Consider the following 12,851-nt stretch of genomic DNA (forward strand, 5'->3'; position numbering starts at 1 on the left):
TCGGCCGACTTCCCCCCTGTGCCGCTCGATCGGGCTTACCCGCCGCTGTCGTAGAAGGGATGATCACTGCCTGTTGCTGATGTTGGACTTCGTGGCCAGAAAACCAACCCAGGTTCCCGATGGCCTCCCGTGCGATGCAGTGCTCAGCAGGATGTTGAGGGCGGATGCCCTTTTCCGACGCCCGTTTCTGAGGACGAAGCTTCCTTGGAATGGGCCCCAGAATCAGTACTGGGGGAGGTGATGCAAAACTGCCGCTAGGTACGATCAGACTCGTCGCCACTGTTGAGTCTGTGTTTACAAGTGCAGTTATAATGAATAACAGGACACAGACAACAAAAGTAAGTAAACAGGTCTTTAGTGATTGAGGGTCAGGGCAGAACTGAGGTACACTTTGCTCCGCAGGGTTTATATACCGGTGTGGTCACCACCGGTATTACAATGTACAGGAGCCATTAAAAAGTAGTCCATCACCTTAAGGTATCCTCTTAAGGTAGAACAGGTTACACACACTACAAGTTCCTATGGTGATCCATTCTTCTCTTATTACAACCAAGGCGTATCTCAATGACCCCTTGTTGGTTCAGCCCGCCTGGAGCCAATTTTCATCATTCATATCAATCTGTTATATATTTATGTATTTTTACTTCTGATCCCATGCGTGCATGTGAACAGTGCAATCTGACTCCGGGATCCCGTTACTCTGGTTTCCTGATGGTGAACGGCTCTGCTGGAATTTGTAACACAGACCCCGGATTCACAAAGAGCAGCAGGGCCTCTCACGGTGGAATGACCAGGAGTGAAGAGCTCCAGATTGGACAGCTGGTGCGAGCGGCCAGGAGCTCACGTTGGGACCTCTTCACCCTGCACAGTAACACACGTCCCAGTCTGTGATCACAGCCCAAGAGCTCAGTGCAAGGAACACTTACCATTCACCAGCCCATCACTCTCAACCCCACCATTTGTTGCCAAGCCCCTTTCCCAGTGCTGTGTCCTGCTGTGTCTCGAAGTTACTGTGTGAGATGTGCAATATTCACCCAGCAGTGGACACATTCTCTCCGTACTCTGAGACATCGGTTCAGGAATCTATGATTTGAAATGACGCAGTTTAGTGGGGGAAGAATTTTTACCCTCACCCCACAATCCAGGATACAAAAATGGAAAGAGTTACTGTGCATGTGTCAGTGAAAGTGTAGAGATTTGAAATACCATCAGCATTGTAAACGGTCACCTGTCCTCCCTCATAGTTCATGTAAACTCCAATAGTCCTGCGAGTCACACTCGGTGTCAGTGGGACTAACAGGTTTTCAACAGCTCTATCTTCATTCCCATTTCTCGGATGTACAATCCAGTATCCATGTTCTGGCCCCAGGTTTAACTTTCCTTTCCTATTGCATGACTCTCTGTCACACCCAAAGTGCACCCAGTCTTGTCCCTAAAGTCCAGCGCCCAGTAGTGCTTCCCTGATGTGAATCCTGTGACCCAAGGACACAGGCAGCAGCATTGAATCCCTCCGGGCTATCAGGAAGCTGTAATACTCTGTTACCGATTCTCACACTGGTCCGGTCCTCAGAAAGGATAAGCTTACGGTGCGTTGTGTTTGGCTCCCGGGTCAGTGAGGCTGGGACTGGTGGAAATAAAAATGACATCAAGTTATACATTTTAGACAGAGGAAGGTGAACGGACACAGGTTAATATCTGCTGTCTGTAGAACTGGACTCAGCACCCTTTCCATTATTTCCGTATTAGTAAATAGTACAGACTGGGCACATTGTACAGTTAGACATATTCCTATACTCCAGTATATGGTGAACAGATATTACAGAGCCACAGTCTGATCACTGTCTAGTGAGACCGAAGTCATAGAGGAACACAATCAGCCAGGGGTCCCAGTCTGATCACTGGCCAGTGAGTCCTGGGTCAGAGAGGAACAGAATCAGCCAGCGGTCCCAGTCTGATCACTGTCCAGTGAGTCCTGGTTCAGAGCGGAGAACAATCAGTCCGGGGTCCCAGTCTGATCACTGTCCAGTGTGTCCTGGGTCAGAGAGGAACACAACCAGCCAGGGGTCCCAGTCTGATCACTGTCCAGTGAGTCCTGGTGGAAAGTGCGAGTGTCCGGATGTCCTCATGCTTGATTCACTGAATCTAAGATCCCATATAAAGAATGGCCCTTTGAGTGAGGCCTCAGAGCTGCTGCCCCAGTGATCTGTACCCAGCAACAGGCAGCACCTTCAGGAGAGGCGGAAGACAGCAACACCCTAAAGAAAGTGGACAATGCTGTGGAGTTTATTACCTGGAGAGATCATCTGTTTCATTTCATTCCACAATGTGTAGAGTAACGGACCTGGAAACAGTGAGTTTTACAGACTTGCAGACACCAGGATCTCTTCATCTTCATCTTTCTCGGCGCCTTCACCTTCCTCAACATTGTCTCAATCTTTTAAGAACATAAGAACATGAGAAATAGGAGCAGGAAAAGGCACTTGGCCCCTCGAACCTGCTCCGCCATTCAATAAGATCATGGCTGATCTTGGGCTCAAAAATCTGTCTATCTCCACCTTAAATGTATTTAATGACCCAGCCTCCACGGCTCTCCGGAGCAGAGATTTTCACAGATTTACGACCCTCTGAGAGAAGAAATTCCTCCTCATCTCAGTTCTAAAATGGCGACCCTTTATTCTGAAACTGTGCCCCCGAGTTCTAGATTTCCCCACGAGGGGAAACATCCTCTCTGCATCTACCTTGTCGAGCCCCCTCTGTATCTTATATGTTTCAATAAGATCACCTCTCATTCTTCTAAATTCCAATGAGTATAGGCCCAGCCTGCTCAACATTTCTTCATAAGTCAACCCCCTCATCTCTGGAATTAACCGCGTGAATCGTCTCTGAACTGCCTCCAATGCAAGTATATCCTTCCTTAAATAAGGAGACCAAAACTGTACGCAGTACTCAAGGTGTGGTCTCACCAATACCCTGTACAGTTGTAGCAGGGCTTCCCTGCTTTTATACTCCAACCCCCTTGAAATAAAGGCCAACATTCCATTTGCCTTTTTGATTACTTGCTGTGCCTGCAGGTTAACTGTTTGTGTTTCATACAGAAGGACCCCCAGGTCCCTCTGAACTGTAGCATTTTGTAATCTCTCTCCATTTAAATAATAATTTGCTTTTTTATTTTTCCTGCCAAAGTGGATATCCTCGCACTGCCCAACAATATACTCCATCTGCCAAATGTTTGCCCACTCACTTAGCCTGTCTATATCCCTTTCCAGATTCTTTGAGTCCTCTGCACAACTTGCTTTCCCACCCATCTTTTTGTCATCCGCATACTTGGCTACAGTACACTCGGTCCCTTCATCCAAGTCATTAATGTAGATTGTAAATAGTTGAGGCCCCAGCACCGATCCCTGTGGCACCCCACAAGTTAGCGTTTGCCAACCGGAAAATGACCCATTTATCCCAACTCTCTGCTTTCTGTTAGTTAGCCAATTCTCCCAACTCGGTGAGCTCTTATCTTATGCAGTAGGCTTTTATGTGGCACCTTATCAAATGCCTTCTGGAAATCCCATTACACAGCATTCACTGGCTCACCCTTATCCACCCTGCTCGTTACATCCTCAAAGAACTCCAGCAAATTTGTTAAACATGATTTCCCTTTCATAAAACTATGGTGACTCTGCTTGACTGCATTAAGATTTTCCAAATACCCTGCTACTGCTTCCTTAATGAATGACTCCAGCATTTATGCAACAACAGATGTTAGGCTAACTGGTCTATAGTTCCCTGCTTTCTGTCTCCCTCCTTTCTTAAATAGGGGTGTTACATTTGCGGTTTTCCAATCCGCTGGGACCGCTCCAGAGTCCAGGGAAATTTGGTATATTGCAACCACTGCATCCACTATCTCTGCAGCCACTATTTTTAAGACACTGGGATGCAGGCCATCTGGTCTAGGGGACTTGTCGTCTTTCAGTTCCATTATTTTACCAAGTACATTTTCCTTAGTGATAATGGTTGCCTTTAGTTCCGCACTCCCTGTGGCCCCTTGAATATCCATTATTGGGATGTTGTTAGTGTCTTCTACCGTGAGGACAGATACAAAATTTTTGTTCAGAGCTCCTGCCATTTCCCTGTTCCCCATTATTAATTCCCCATTCTCATCCTCTAATGGAACAACATTGACTTTAGCTAAGCTCTTCCATTTTATATACCTGCAGAAGCTCTTACTTTCTGTTTTAATATATCATGCCAGTTTACACTCATAATTCATCTTCTCTCTCATATTATTATTTTTGTAGTCATCTTTTCCTGGTTTTTAAACATTTCCCAATCCTCTGGCCTCCCACCAATCTTGGCAACATCGTTTTCAATTTGATACCATCCTTTACTTCCTTATTTAGCCACAGATAGTGCTCCCTTCTCTTAAAATCGTTCTTGCTTACTGGAATAAATTTTTGTTGAGAGTTGTAAAATATCTCCTTAAATGTCTGCCACTGCATTTCAACTGTCTTACATTTTAATTTATCTTTCCAGTCCACTTTAGCGAGTTCTGCCCTCATGCCATTGTAATTGCCTTTGTTTAAGATCAGGACACTGGTTTGAGATACAAATTTCTCACCCTCCAACTGAATTTGAAATTCATCCATGTTAAGATCACTCTTTCCTAGAGGATCCTTTACTATGAGATCATTTATTAATTCTGTCTCATTACACAGCACCAGAGCCAAGATAGCCTGCTCCCTGGTTGGTTCCATTAGATACTGTTCTAGGAAACCATCCCGGATACAATTTATGAACTCCTCCTCAAGGCTACCATGGCCAATTTGATTTTGTCCAATCAATATGGAGATTAAAATCACCCATGATTATTACCATACCTTTTGAGATGCCTCCATTATGTGTTGATTTAGACTCTGTCCAACAGATTTACTATGGTTCAGGGGCCTGTAGACAATGCCCCCAAGAGACTTTTTCCCTTATTATTTTTTATCTCCACCCAAACCGATTCTACAACTTGATCTTCTGAGCCAATATCACTTCTCACCACTGCACTGATCCCATCCTTTACCAAGAAAGCCACCCCACCTCCCTTTCTTTTCTGTCTATCCTTCCGAATTGTCAAATACCCTGGAATATTCAGTTCGCAGCCCTGGTCATCTTGCAAGCACCTATCTGAAATGGCGATCAGATCATACCCATTTGTATCTATTTTTGCCATCAACTCATCTATCTTGTTACAAATGCTGCGTGCATTCAGATATAAAGCTTTTAACTTTGTCTTCTTTACCATAACTCCTTGTTTTGACCACATTTTCTTATTTTTAAACTTTCTGTCCCTTCCTGTCAAACTGTGGTTATTATTTCCTCCATCCCTGTCATGCCCTATTGTCTTGTCATTTCTCATTGACTTTTTAAATTCCCGCTCACCTGGACCCTCTCCCCCAGTTTGAGTTCTTGCAGGACAGATAATGAGAAACAACTCAATAAATGTACGGAAATGGTTAGACTGTCGTTTGTAATGATGTATAATCAGTGGTTTTAGTAAAATGTGAAGGGATCTGGGTGGAGTTTTCACTGACGGGCTCCAGTGATGCGATACCACGTCCATTACCCCGATATACACTGGACAGGGTTTCCTCTGCTGACGATGACTTTGAAGGTTCACTGAGCAGTTCCTTTTATTTATGCTCTTTATTTTCCCAGTAACACCGAGCTTGTTTCTGATCTGTGTGGCCCTGAGCTGGAGACAATGGTGTTAAACCTAACCTCAGCATCCCCTCGATAGGGAGACACAAGCCTCTGTACTAGCTCCTGGATATTTACAAGCAGCTCTGGGGAAACACGCACATGTGCAAACATCAGACGAGAAGAGCATTAGGCTTATTGTGATGGCCATACAGTCAAATAGCTTCCTGTTGCTCAGTTTTTCAGCAGAGCATTTGTTGCAGGCGTGTACTGCACTCCAACAAGTGACTGCTCTCAGGGATAGCACTCTTGGGACTGTGCTCCAGCCTGACACTAATTTAAGGACAGGAGAGAAGGGGAGAAAACTGAGAGGCCAAACTTTAACCTGAACAAAGAAACTTCTGCAACCTATGGGAGCTATTCGTATGGTGAATCGATTGATGATGCATCACTAGATGCTGGTATGCACTGTTTGGCTATTAACAACAGGGTAAGGGTTAGAGTGACAGGACAAGATCAATATCTCTCCCTCACTCAGATTCTCAGAACCAGGTGCCTGGAAACACAAAGGGATTTCCATCAGTAATGGTATGCAACCCTGGTAACATCTGTAAAAACAGCTCTCAGTTATACTGCCGACTGCACTCCACGGTCAAACATGGGGAAGCCAAAGACGGTGCAGCTCTTTTTAAAGATATAGGTCGAGTTCTCATTGTCAATGAAGTGTTTAATTTCAGCGAAGACTGGACTGTCCTCTCACTTCTTTACTAAAATTGAAAACATAAAGGGGACCAGCAAAAGGTTTAATAAGTTGCTTTCACACTTGTTCCAGTTATAATGCGTGCAGTGTGAGCTCCTACCAGTGTGGAACAGTCTCCTCGACACTCAGAGCTCAATCCTGACTGATACCTGTTTGTCCTCAGTTATACCGCACATTGTGAATTGTTGTTTTGATGGGGTTTGAGCCCTATTATAAACTGATGTTTACATGTACACCAACAGCTTGGGGATTGGGTTATAAAGAGTCACCTTGAGAAAAGAGATATAGTCTTGCTGCTCGATGTCTACACAAAGGTTGAATATGTTCTCCTCAAGTGACGTAAGTTCTTCTTCAATTCTTTTCACGTCCTTCACCATTGGTCACAGATCTTCCTCCTTTGTCTCCTCACCTCTTTGATTAAATGTTTCTCTTTGTCTTCAAGATATCGATGGAATTTGGAAAATTGTGCAGCGATGTCTTGCTCCAGGGATCCTGTGAGTTCCTAAGTTGGCGAGAGAGATCAGTTAAGCAGGCGATTGTTAAAGGGTGGCATTGTTACTCACATCCAGTTCTGAAATCTTCCCCTCCCGCTGCCTGGCATGGCTTCGTGTTAAAGCACCACATGATGCTGGTTATCTTACTCCCCGCAAATCACTCAAAAAGCATTCTGAAAAATGTTTAGTTGCAATTCTCCCCTCAGTAACTGAAACTTCTCATTTCCAAAATTAGGTTTTAAACAAATTGAAAATGAAATATAGTTCACAAAAACATAAATATATGTATCCAATGTGTCTTTAAAGGCCTTCATTAAAGTTTTTATTTGAAGGCCTCAGCCTCTCCCAAAAGCCTGGGCTTGGAGTTGATAGTTTTGCCAGGAGCTTTGATTCTGATCACTGAATGCAGATTGTGTTGTCTGCGCAAGCGCAGTGAACACACTTTCACAGCGAGCATCAATACCGTTCAGTCAGTTGAATGGATGGGATATTTTTCTGCAGCTTGAGCAGTTTCTGCTCAGCTGTGTTTGTTTTTCAAAATGATATGAAGAATAGTGAGAGGACACATTTCAAAAGCTTTAAGCTGAAGGTTATATTCAGTAAATTTTAAACAGCGAGTGTGTGCGTATTAAAGAGTGAGAGAGAGTGAGCTACAGAGAGAATCTCTGAGATTCCTGAGAATGGGAGGGAAATTGTTGTCTTCCATAGGGTGAGGGGACACTGGGAATATCGGGAATCGTGTGAGCAGCCGCCAGGAATCTGATTCCCATGAAGTTATTCAACTTAAATTTTGTAATAAAACTGATTATCGTATATTTACGTAATGTAAATATTATAATGAAACTGATTCCCATATAGTTATTTCATTTAACTATTATAATGACACTAACTTCAATAAAGTTAATGAATGACACTATTTTACGTTAAATAAAAATAGGGAATAAAGTTCGTTACAGTATGTAAATTAAATAAATATAAGCAATCAGTTTCATTGCATTATTTAATTTAAATAAATATATGGGAATCTGTTTTGTTGCAATATTTACATTGAATATGAGATTCAGGTTCATTACAATAGTTATGTTAAATATCTATGAGGAATCAGTTTCATTACGGTTGCTGGGAATTAGTGGTCCTGATGATGACAAGCTGACAGCTTTCGCCGTCATTCCGCCTTTGAAACTGGCAAGAAATTCGAGATTTGGTCGTGTGAAAATCCTGAAGTTGTGGTTTGTCTTTCACTCCTCCGCCACAGGCTGCGCTGTGCTCACCACCACCCACCCCCCACCCCAACCCAACAGTGTAATCTCTCAAATTCAGGAAAGTAACACAACCTTTGGCTCTTCTGCAGTAATTACGCTGTTGACTTCCCCACTAGAAGGTAAACATAAAGGGATTAGCTGTTACTTGGGTTTAACGGTGTGTTGACTGCTAAACAAAGGATATGGGCCTGAAAAAACAGTTTCAATTTTGTGCAGTGTAAATTTTTCGAATGAATAAATATTTATCGAATTAATAATTATTAAGCATTTTAAGAAACTTGAAAAAATACAAATAACAACATAAACTGCTGGAAACACTCAGCAGGCCAGGCAGCATCGAGGAGAGAGAAAAAAAAGTCAACATTTTGGGTCGAACCCTATGTCACAACTGGAAAAGTTTATGGAAGACAGATTTTTAAGCAGGAGCAAGGAGGAGGGGTGGAAAGAACAAAGTGAAGGTCTGTGATAGGATGGAAGGCACGAGAGATTGACTGACAAAAGGGATGATAGTACAAGGCAAAAGGAGAGGTAATGGGACAAGTTGGGAAACAAAAGATGGCTCCAGATGATGTGTGAATGATGATGGCAGCAACGTTAGCAGCTACCATGAGAGGAAACAAGAGAGAAAAAAATAAAGAAATACGGGGGCCAAATTATAGTCGGAAATTGTTGAACTCGATGTTAAGTCCAGAAGTCTGTAAAGTGCCTAATAGATAGATGAGGTGTTGTTCCACAAGCTTACGTTGAGCTTCATGGGAACAATGTAAGAGGCCGAGGGCAGAGAGGTCAGAGTGGGAGTGGAGCGGAGAATTAAAGTGACAGTCGACCGGGAGCTCGGGGTCACGCTTGCGGACTGAATGGAGCAAAGCGGTCGCCCAATCTGCGTTTGGTCTCCCCAATGTAGAGGAGACCGCATCGTGAGCAGCGAATACAGTATATTAAATTGCAAGGAGAACAAACATCGCTGTTGCACCTGGAAGGAGTGTTTGGGGCCTTGGACAGTGGGAAGTGAGGAGGTAAAATGGCAGGTTTTGCATCTCCTGCGCTTGCATGGGAAGCTGCAGGGCGAAGGGGAAGGGGTGTTGGGCGTGATAGAGGATTGGGCCAGGGTGTCGCGGAGCGAGCGGTCCCTTTGGAATGCTGAAAGGGGGGGTGCAGATGTGTTTGGTGGTGGGATCATGCTGGAGGTTGCAGAAATAGTGGAGGATGATCCGTTGAATGTGGAGGCTGGTGGGGTGAAAGGTGAGGACAAGGGGAACCCTATCGTGGTTCTGGGAGGGAGGGGAAGGAGTGAGAGCAGAAGTGTGGGAAATGGAATGGACACGGTCAAGGGTCATGTCAACCATGATAGAGGGGAATCCTCGGTTGAGGAAAAAGGAAGACATGTCGGAAGCACTGATATGGAAGGTGGCATCGTCTGAACAGATGCGGCGGAAACAGAGAAACTGGGAGAATGGAATAGAGTCCTTACAGGAAGCGGGAAGGGGGAAGTGTAGTCCAGGTAGCTGTGGGAGTCAGTGGGCATATAATGGTCATATAGTTGACAAAATATATATTTTTTAAGTTTGTTCATCTTTATATCAAGTTTGCCTTTTCACCATGTGATTGCCACAATCTTTGTTTTGCTCCCTAACATTTTTAATAAGTTACAATTTTAAGAGCGTGCCCACTTTCTTGTTTGCTGTCGTTGAGAATTATGCATTTTGATTGGCTGCTTAGACAGCTTGTTGACATCGCAGCAGCTCGCACTAGGTGATTCCCCACTATATTTGGTTGATTAGATTTAGGCCTTGGAAAACCCGACCTTCTCAACACAAAGATCGCGAGATGTTTAGTTGAAACTTTATTCTGGGGCTCCAGCAAACACCTTTGCTTCACTGTTGACTACAAATTCTGAACCATATATGTTTTTATTTAGGTTAAGCTGGCTGCCGTCTCAAATGGATGCTCTTATCATTTTAAGAGATAGGCAATATATTAAATGAATTTTAAACCAACAGGAAACGGCCAATTGGGTGAATGATCATTTTCAGGTTGAAACCAAATTAGCCTCTTTTACACCCACCAATTTCATTTTCATTGAAGTCAAGGGACAGACAATGCAGCGGTGTGAAACGGGCAGGTAATTGACTATTGCCTGTTTTTGGCTGCTGCCGAAAACGGTTTCACCTAATCAAGTCCTAGGGGAATATAAATTTGGGCGATAGTGTAAAATGGAGGATTTTCAATAAGAACATAAGAACACAAGAAATAAGAGCAGGATTGGGCCTTATGGCCCCTTGAGCCAACTCCGTCATTCAATAAGATCATGGCTGATCATCGACCTCAACTCCACTTTCCCGTCCGATCTCGATATCCCTTGATTCCCCTGGAGTCCAAAACTCTATCTATCTCAGCCTTGAATATACTCACAGACGCAGCATTCACAGCCCTCTGGGGCAGAGATTTCCAAAGATTCACAACACTCTGAGTGAAGAAATCTCACCTCAATGGCCTACCCCTTATCCTGAAACTATGCCCCCTAGTTCTAGACACTCCAGCCAGGGCAAACAACGTCTGAGCACCTACCCTGTCAATCCGCTTCAGAATCTTGCATGTTTCAATGAGATCACTTCTCATCCTTCTAAACTCCAAAGAGTATATGTCCAATCTACACAATCGCTCATCATAGGACAGACTTTCATCCAAGGAATTAATCTGGTGCACCACCTCCAAGACAAGTATATCCTTCCTTAGATAAGGAGACCAAAACAGTGCACAGTACTCCAGGTGTGGTCTCACCAAGTCCCTGTACAATTGCAGCAAGACTTCCTTACTCTTATACTCCAATCCCCTTGCAATAAGGGCCAACATGCCATTTGCTTTCCTTATTGCTTGCTGTACCTGCATGCTAGCTTTCTGTGTTTCTTGCACGATGACACCCAAATATCTGTGAACAACAACATTTGAAAGTTTCTCGCCATTTAAAAAATGTTCTGTTTTTCTATTCTTCCTACTAAACTGAATAACCTCACATTTCCCTACATTATACTCCATCTGCCACCTTACGCCCACTCACTTAGTCTATCTATATCCCTTTGCAGACTATTTGTGTTCTCCTCATAGCTTACTGTCCCAGCTAGCTTTGTATCATCAGCAAATTTGGATATATTACATTTGGTCCCTTAATCTAGGTCATTAATATAGATTGTAAATAGCTGAGGCACCAACACTGATTCTTGTGGCACACCGCTAGTTACAGCCTGTCAACCTGAAAAAGATCCGTTTATCCCTGCACTCTGTTTTCGGTCCATTTACCAATTATCTATCCATGCTACCATATTACCCCCAACCCCATGAGCCCGAATATGTAATAACATTTTACGTGGCACCTTATCGAATGCCTTTTGGAAATCCAAATATACTACATCCACTGGTTCCCCTTTATCTACACTGCTAGTTACATCTTCAAAAAACTCTAATAAATTGGTCAAACACGATTTCCCTTTCATAAAATCATGTTGACTGTTTAATGATGTTATGATTTTCTAAGTGCCCTGATGCCACTTCCTTAACAATGGATTCCAGCATTTTCCCGACGACTGATGTCAGGCTAACTGGCCTGTAGTTCCCTGTTTTTTCTCTCCCTCCTTACTTGAGTAGCGGTGTTACATTTGCGACCTTCCAATCAGCTGGGACCATTCTAAAATCTAGGGAATTTCGGAAGATCAAAACCAATGCATCCACTATCTCTTCAGCCACCTCTTTTAGAACCCCCGGATGAAGGCCGTCAGGTCCAGGGGATTTGTCGGCTTTTAGTCCCATTTGGTTCTCTAGTACTTTTTCTCTACTTATAATAACTACGCTAAGTTCCTCACCCTCATTAGACCCCACCATTTTTGATATGCGTTTTGTGAGTTCTACTGTGAAGGCAGATCTAAAATACGTGTTTAACATTTCTGCTTATTCCCCATAATAATTTTTCCTGTCTCAGCCTCTAATGGACCAACGTTTACTTTTGCTATTATTTCCCTTTGTACATACTAGTAGAAACTCTTACAATCTGCTTCTTTATTTCTTGCTAGTTTTCTCTCATATTCTAATTTTTCCCTTTTTATCAGTTTTTTGGTCAACCTTTGCTGGTTTCTGAAACTCTCCCAATCCTCAGGCTTACTATTATTCTTTGCAACATTATAAGCTTCTTCTTTCAATCTAATGCTATCCTTAACTTCTTTAGTTAGCAATGGTTGGATCACTTTTCCCGTGGAGTTTTTGTTTCAGAATGGAATGTATTTTTGTTGAGAATTTTGAAATAGTTCTTTAAATGCTAGCCACTGCTTATCTACCACCATATCTTTTAGTCTATTTTCCAATCTACCTTAGCCAACTCGCCCCTCGTACCTATGTAATTGGCTTTATTTAAGTTTAAGACTCTAGTTTCGGACTTAGGCAAGTCACTCTCAAAATTAATGTTAAATTCTATCATGTTATGATCACTCTGCACCAGAGGATCCTTTACTATGAGAATGCTAATTAACCCTTTCTCATTACACAATACAAGATCTAAAATAGCCTGTTCCTTAGTTGATTCTATGACATATTGTTCTGGGAAACTGTCCCGAATGCATTCCATGACCTCGTCCTCCAGATTACCTTTGCCAATTTGATTTGTCCAGTCTA

At 43.1% G+C, this 12,851-nt stretch overlaps 1 pseudogene; it reads right to left on the reverse strand.

Annotated features, from left to right (window-relative positions):
• Nucleotides 1-1,083: 1,083 nt before the first annotated feature.
• LOC147095586 (zinc-binding protein A33-like) lies at nucleotides 1,084-8,099 on the reverse strand (annotated as a pseudogene).
• Nucleotides 8,100-12,851: the final 4,752 nt, after the last annotated feature.

Source organism: Somniosus microcephalus, unplaced genomic scaffold (assembly GCF_052327205.1).
Source record: "Somniosus microcephalus isolate GS21.2 unplaced genomic scaffold, FLI_Smic_1.0 unresolved_chr1, whole genome shotgun sequence".
NCBI classification, from domain to species: domain Eukaryota; kingdom Metazoa; phylum Chordata; class Chondrichthyes; order Squaliformes; family Somniosidae; genus Somniosus; species Somniosus microcephalus.